Source organism: Myotis brandtii, unplaced genomic scaffold, assembly GCF_000412655.1.
Source record: "Myotis brandtii unplaced genomic scaffold, ASM41265v1 scaffold406, whole genome shotgun sequence".
NCBI classification, from domain to species: Eukaryota; Metazoa; Chordata; class Mammalia; order Chiroptera; family Vespertilionidae; genus Myotis; species Myotis brandtii.
This window is the reverse complement of record NW_005365599.1, coordinates 429,318-437,069: the sequence shown is the minus strand read 5'-3', so window position 1 is coordinate 437,069 and position 7,752 is coordinate 429,318. Positions and strand designations below refer to the sequence as shown.

Here is a 7,752-nt window from a genome sequence, read left to right as displayed (position 1 = left end):
GCCTGCCTTGCCGGCCTCTGAGTTGCAACTCTAAGCAACTATGTACTATGTTGCAAATGTAGAAGCTAAACAAAAGCCCAGAAACCAGCTTTCAGCCTGCCGGGATCTCAGAGCTGAAGTTATACATTGTTTCGATTATAGAACGGCAAACAAACCAGATACGAAGCCTCAGAGCTAGAGCCAGAGCTAAAGCTGGCCCAGAATAAAATAAAAAAAGAGAAAAAAAAGGAGCGGTTGGGAGCTTCAGTCAACAACCGCCAGCCTGAAAGCAGCCCTCAGCCCCTCACCCAGACTGGCCAGGCACCCCAGTGGGGACCCCCACCCTGAAGGGTGTGTGACCAGCTGCAAACAGCCATCATCCCCTCATCCAGGCTGGCCAGGCACCCCAGTGGGGACCCCCACCCTGATCCAGGACACCCTTCAGGGCAAACCAGCTGGCCCCCAGGCCTCTATCCTATATAGTAAAAGGGTAATATGCCTCCCAGCACCGGGATCAGCGGAGCCGCGAGGCCTCCTGGCACTGGATCAGCGTGACAGGGGGCAGCGCCCAAACCCCCTGATCGCCCTGCAGCTGTGTTTGTGACAGGGTGGGGCGCCCCTACCCCCGCTCCCCCACAGGCCCTGCTCTGTGTGTGACAGGGTAGAGCCATACCCTCCCCATCGGCCCTGCCCTGAGTGTGACAGTGGCGGTGCCCCCACCCCCTGATCGGCCCTGCTCTGTGGGTGATAGAGGGCGGCGCCCCAACCCCCTGATCTGCCCTGCTCTGTGTGTGACAGGGGGCGGTGCCCTAACTCCCCTATCGGCCCTGCTCTGTGCGTGACAGGGGGCAGCGCCCCAACCCCGATTGGCCCTGCTCTGTGCGTGACAGGGGGTGGTGCCGCAACCTCGCCATCGACCCTGCCATGAGTGTGACAGGGGGCGGCGCCCCAACTCCCCAATCAGCCCTGCTCTGAGCCCGACCAGGGGCTGCACCTAGGGATTGGGCCTGCCCTCTGCCACCCAGGAGCAGGCCTAAGCCAGCAGGTCGTTATCTCCTGAGGGGTCCCAGACTGCGAGAGGGCACAGGCCAGGCTGAGAAACCCCCCCTACTCCCCCGAGTGCACAAATTTTTGTGCACCGGGCCTCTAGTTTATTAATAAAATGCTATGTCAGAACAAAACATCATGCATGTTTCTTGTGAAGCCAAAAGGCTACTAGGTCTTGGAGAATGGGTAGGATTTTGCCAGGCACAGATTCAGAATTAAAAGGGTTATGAGGTAACATAAAAAAGCCCTATGAGTCTGAGGGCTGCAGCAGGAATATCCAAAATATGACAGGGAGGGAAAGAGGCAGGAGGCGAAGGCAGAAAGAGATCTTGGACCAGACTGTCAAGGAATTTTCTTTGCCTAATGAATGTGCTTAGATTTTATCTTCAATAGCAATCCAGAGACCAGCACTGGTCTATAACAAAGTCCCTCCAGTCTATAGTAAAATGAGAAAAAAAGGACAATAAAGTAGATATTTTTTTCTTTTTTTATTGACAATAAGTCACTAACTTAGGTTCACTGCCCTCAATAAATTTTTATATATGAATAAACCCTCATAACCACCTCTCAGATCAAGATATGGAACATTACCAGCTTCTCAGAGGCTCTCTTGAGGTCCTGCCACTTAAGCCCTTGAAGTTTTTTGAAAAATATATATTCAAAGAATATATATATTTCCAAAGAAGATATACAAATGGCCAACAGGTATATAGAGATGCTCAACATCATTAATCATCAAGGAAATGAGATCACAATGAGATCTGACCTCACATTTGTTAGAATGAATATTATCAAAAAGTCAAAGTGTTAGCGAGAATGTGGAGAAAAGAGAACACATTGGTGGGAATGTAAATTGATACAGCCATTATGGAAAACAGTGTGGAGGTTCCTCAAAAAGTTAAAATTAGAACTACCATATATGATCCAGCAATCACATTTGTGGGTATACTGGTATATCTAAAGGAAATAAAATCACTATCTCAAAGAGATCTCTGTTCTTCCACTCACTGCAGCAGTATTCACAGTAGCCAAGATATAGAAACAATCTAAATGTCCATAGACAGATGTATGGGTAAAAAATACAGTCTATAAAAACTGGATTAAAATTATGAAATATTATTAAGCCTTTTAAAAGAAAGAAAATCTTGACATTTGTGACAACATGAATCAGCCTGAAGGACATTATGCTAAGTGAAAAAAGTCAGAATGCAGAAAGACAAATACTTCATGATCTCACTAACACTGTATGTGGGATATGAAAAAGTCAAATTCATAGGAATAGAGGTTGGAATGGTGGTTACCAGGGGGTAGGGAGTAGGGGAAGTGGGGCAAGGTTGGTCAAAGATACAAACATTCAGTTATAAGATAAATAAATCCTAGAAACCTAATGTACAGCATGGTGACTATGTTTAACTAGAGGCCCGGCGCACGAAAATCGTGCATGGGTACGGTCCTTAGGCCTGCCCTGTGATCAGGGCCATCTTCCCCGGCTGCCTGCAGCCAGCCCGCCCCCTACTGCCACCCACCCCCGGTTCCCCATGCGCCATTGGATGATAGGTGCCTGATGACCAAGGAAAAGGACCGAGAGGTCAGCTGTTCCCACCCGCTTGCCAGCCCCACCCCCGCCGTGGGTCGCCCTCTATGTGTGGGGCAACCAGTGGGGCGGGGCCTTGGCCTGGCGCCGCCCGCGTCCCCCACCACCAAACCCCAGTTCCCCGTTTGCCATAGGCGATTGGAGCCTGCCAGCTGGGGAAAGGGACCGAGAGGTCGTCAGTGCACCTCATAGTGACTGGTCCAGTGGTCGTTCTGGTCGTTCCGCCATTAGGGTCAATTTGCATTTTACCCTTTTATTATATAGGATAATATGTTTGTAACAACAATAATCATAATAGTCAAAGAGTTTAAACAAGCCATGTTTCCATCAAGTGATGAATGAGAAATAAAATGTGGTATATCCACACAATGGAATATTATTTGGCAATAAAAAGACATGAAGTACAGATACGTGCCAGAGCATGGGTAATCCTTGAAAACACTATTTTAGTAAAAGAAGCCTGACACAAAAGGTCACATATTGTATTATTCCATTTATATGAAATGTCCAGAAGAGGCTAACCCATACAGACAGAAATTAGATTAGTGGTTACCTGGAATTGAAGAGGATGGGGAATGACTGCTAAGGGAGGGAAAGAGGGTGTGTAGTTCTTTTAGGATGATGAAATGTTCTACGATTAGATTATGATGATGATCACACAACTCCCTAATTATACTAAAAAACACTGATTTACATTTTAAATGGGTAAACTTTATGGTATGTGAATTATAGCTCAGACAGGCTGTTAAAAAAAAACACAAAAAAACCTTTGATAGAAGTCCATTGGGTAATTTGAAATTCTCTACCCAGTCCTCTTTTTCATCAGTTTATACATCAGCTTTCTTTCAGCAAACAATATAAAAATAAAAATTTTATTTAGTTACCAACTATCCCCAATTTCCCTAAAACAGGGAAAATGTGAAGTCACTAAAAATAAGTACTGACATTTATTTAGGAGAAAACCCAGTCTAACTGCTCAATGGCAAACTGTGTTTTCTTCTCACTAGGAAGCATATTAGTGGTGAAGGTTAATTTAAATAGTGTCTTAAGATACAATGAAAAACCAAATTCTTATCATAAAATTTTCAAGTTATAATTCAAGTATCTTAATTGAAAATATTTTATGGCATATTGCTCAAACATTATTTGTCCATGGTTTGAGGAACCTTTATATTTGTTTGCTGCTATTTAAGGCATTCCTATGTATTTTCCTATCTAATAATAGACAAACATGGTAATTAACCATACCTCTGACACGCTTCCCATTGGCTAATCAGGGCGATATGCAAGTTAACTGCCAACCAAGATGGCGGCCGGCAGCCAGGCGGCTGAAGCGAACATGAGGCTTGGTAGCCACGGCGATGGAGGAAGCCAAGATTCCCCACCTGCCTTGGCCAGGCTCTGAGCTGCATTCTAAGTAACTATGTTGCAATTATAAAAGCTAAACAAACCCCAGGTACCTGCTTTCAGCCAGCCAGCCTCAGAGCTGGAGCCGCAACAAAGTTTTAATTACAGAAGGTAAATAAATCCCAGAATAAAAAAAAAAGGAAAAAAGGAGAGACTGGGAGCTTCAGTTGCAGGCTTGGCCCGCCTGAAAACAGCCCTCAGCCCCTCATCCAGGCTGGCCAGGCCCCCAGTGGGGACCCCAACCCTAAAGGGGGTGCGGGCAGCCTGAAAACAGCCATCAGCCCCTCATCCAGGCTGACCAGGCACCCCAGTGGGGACCCCCACCCTGAAGGGGGTGCAGGCAGCCTGAAAACAGCCCTCAGCCCCTCATCCAGGCTGGCCAGGCCCCCAGTGGGGACCCCAACCCTAAAGGGGGTGCGGGCAGCCTGAAAACAGCCATCAGCCCCTCATCCAGGCTGACCAGGCACCCCAGTGGGGACCCCCACCCTGAAGGGGGTGCAGGCAGCCTGAAAACAGCCCTCAGCCCCTCATCCAGGCTGGCCAGGCCCCCAGTGGGGACCCCAACCCTAAAGGGGGTGCGGGCAGCCGGCATGTGCCCTTGACCAGAATCGAACCCAGGACCTTTCAGTCCACAGGCCAACGCTCTATCCACTGAGCCAAGCCGGCTAGGGTCATTTTTAATCATTTTAAAAGGACTTTAAAAAGCACACAAATATTACAGAAAAAAATGCAAGTGATGATAAATAAAAGTGCGTGTGTGTGTATGAAATAGTCACCTGTGATGGGCTATAAGAGAGAATTCAGGTGGCAGCACTGACTTTACATCCCAGACCTGCCAGCATGACCCAGCAGCCCTGTCACAAGCAGCTTCCTGTTCCTTTTTCAAGGTCTGGAGGGCAATGATGCTTCCCTGTGACTCACCGTGACTCACCGCAGCGACCTTGGCTCGGTGTGAAGGTAAGTACTTACTGCTGGCCTGGGCCTGGGCCTGGGCCACAGACTCTTATGTAATCGGCAAAGTAATTTGTGTAAAAATGACTCAGACAGAAACGGAAATAAATCAGAGTTGAGCCAGGTGGGCCCCTCGTCAAAGCCTGGCATTTCCCTGCCCTACTTGCCCAGCGCTGTGCAATGACAGAGGCCTTTATGGCAGGCTTTGGAATCGAGGCACCCTGTGCAGGAAAACAAAGGCTGTGTCCATCTGCCAGTGGCAGCCTACCACCAGCCAGAAACACCTGGAGGGTGACACCCCCTGGACATGCATCCCAAGGCAAGCGGCCCGTGGAGAAGTCACGCTTCGTTCATAGGTCTTGTGCTTTCTTCTCGGCCAGCAAGGCCTGGTCTGGGGTCTCATCCCAGTCTCCCTGCCTCTTCAGGGAGAAAGGATGTTCCCAACGGGCCTTTTGCCCACCCACTCACCCCCTCTACTGCCTTGTTCTCAGTCGCCAGCCTGTGGAGTGTCGGGAGTTCCATGGGGTTCAGGAAATTGAACTTGGAAAGGTTGGCCGTGGGAAAACACACGGCTGGCAGGCACACGCAGTCCAGGCATTTGACAACATTGGGACACCTCAGGCAGGACCGGGACCCGATGGGAGCTCTGGGCTGGCTACTCTGACACGGCGGAAGGACCGGGTAGGCTTGTGGCACTTGAGGGGGAGGCCTGCCTCCAGCATGGAAAGTCAAGAAGTGAGTCAAGCAGAGCCTGAAATTGAAGTGCAGAGAGGAGGGAGGCACAGGCGCACAGAAGCTCTGGAGCTGCAGGTGGCAGGACCGCTGCGTGGAGAACAGTGGGAGGACGGGAGACGGGAGAGAAAGTGCACAGGGTGGCGGGGACTGTTTACGGGGAGAGGGCGTGAGGAGTGACTGGAAAGGAGGCTGGGTTTGGATCAGACCGTGAAGGAGCCATCCCTGACTCTGTCCCCCACACTTGCATCCCGTCTTGTAGCTCAATCTGTTTACTCCTCCAGGACACAGCCAGGAGCAGCTGTTTCTCACCCCTTCACCGCTGTCCCCCAGTTCCCTAATGGGCCCCCTTCTCTGTTCCCTCCAGCCTGTACCCATCGCAGTCACGGTCAATCTCGCTGCAAACTCCATGACCCTGTTGGTGCAGCTGCCTTGTTGCCCCTCGTCTCCCTCCAGCCACCCTTGGAATGACGCCTGCCCACCCTGGGGCCTTTGCAGTCACTACTCACCCCCTCGGTCCCAGCCCCTTTAGACGCCTCCCTGAACAGCTGACCTGAAGCAGCACCTATCCAATCCTTCAGTTCTAGCACATCACCCTCATTGGCTCTCTTTATGGTACGTGTTCTCCAAATCACTGCTCGTCTTGTTCACCGCCAGAATGTGAGGAGCTGGAGGAGAATCCGGAAACCGTCTAGTCCTACGGAGCTGAGTCTCGGGTTGGTGAGGACAACTGAGGCTGCATACGGGGCAAACCAGTCAAAACTGGAGACACACCCTCCCCATCACTGGTGCCCTAGCTTTCCCCCCTTTCGATAACACTTTATTACTATTACCATATATTTTTAATCATCACCCGAGGACATGTTTGTTTTTTTTTAATTTTGGAGAGAGAGGAAGGGAGAGGAGGAGAGAGAACTGTCAATGTGAGAGAGAAACATAGATTGGTTGCCTCCTGTACACACCCCAATGGGAATCAAACCCACAACTTGGGTATGTGATGATGGGGAACTGAACCCATGACCTTGCAGTGCATAGGACTTAGCTCCAACCAACTGAGCCACGCTAGCCAGGGCTCCTTAAATTCTTAAAAGTACCATATGTCCATAGTGCAAAAGTCAAATAACTTCTCACAAAAAATGAAATTCCCTACCATTTACTACCTTGAGACAACACTTTTAAGCCTTTTAACTGCTGCATTTGATATTTATCTCCATATTAGAGGCCTGGTGCATGACATTCGTGCACTCGGAGGGGGGGCGGGGGGGGGCCCTCAGCCCAGCCTGCGCCCTCTCGCAGACCGGGAGCCCCACGTTCGATCACCCTGCAGGAGGCCCCACCCACCCACCGCAGTGCTGCCGGCTGGATAGCCTGGGCCTCCTTCTTTAGGGCAATCGATAGCAGAGCCCCCTAATAGTTCGCCCCCCCCGGGCCTCCCACTGCAGGGCAATCATGGGGCAATGGTGGGACCCTCCGACCAATCACATCGCACCCACCTTGGCTGGCCTGGTGCCAGTGCGTGTCATAGCGTGGTCGTCCGGACGGTTGTTCTGCTGTTTGGCCGTTCGGTCGATTTGCATATTACGCTTTTATTATTATAGGTGTTTTATGGGAAACACCAATCAGAAAGGATATATGCACCCTTATGTTCATAGCAGCACAATTTACCATAGCTAAGATTTGGAAACAGCCTAAGTGCCATCAGCAGATGAGTGGATTAAAAAACCGTGATACATCTACACAATGGAATACTACACTGCTGTAAAAAAGAAGGAATTCTTACCATTTGCAACAGCATGGATGGAACTGGAGAACATTATGCTAAGCGAAATAAGCCAGTCAGTGAAAGATAAATATCACATGATCTCACTCATTTGTGGAATATAATGAACAACATAAACTGATGAACAAAAACAGATCTAGAGACAGAGAAACATCGATCAGACCATCAAACCTCAGAGGGAAGGTAGGGGAGGATGGGGGTAAGGGGGAGAGATCAACCAAAGGACTTGTATGCATGCATATAAGCATAACCAATGGACACA

General features: G+C 49.4%; 1 protein-coding gene across 2 annotated transcripts in view; it reads right to left on the bottom strand.

Moving 5' to 3' along the window:
- Window positions 1–7,752, bottom strand: part of USF3 (upstream transcription factor family member 3) — a 40,835-nt gene that overhangs the window by 32,625 nt on the left and 458 nt on the right. The window lies entirely within an intron of this gene.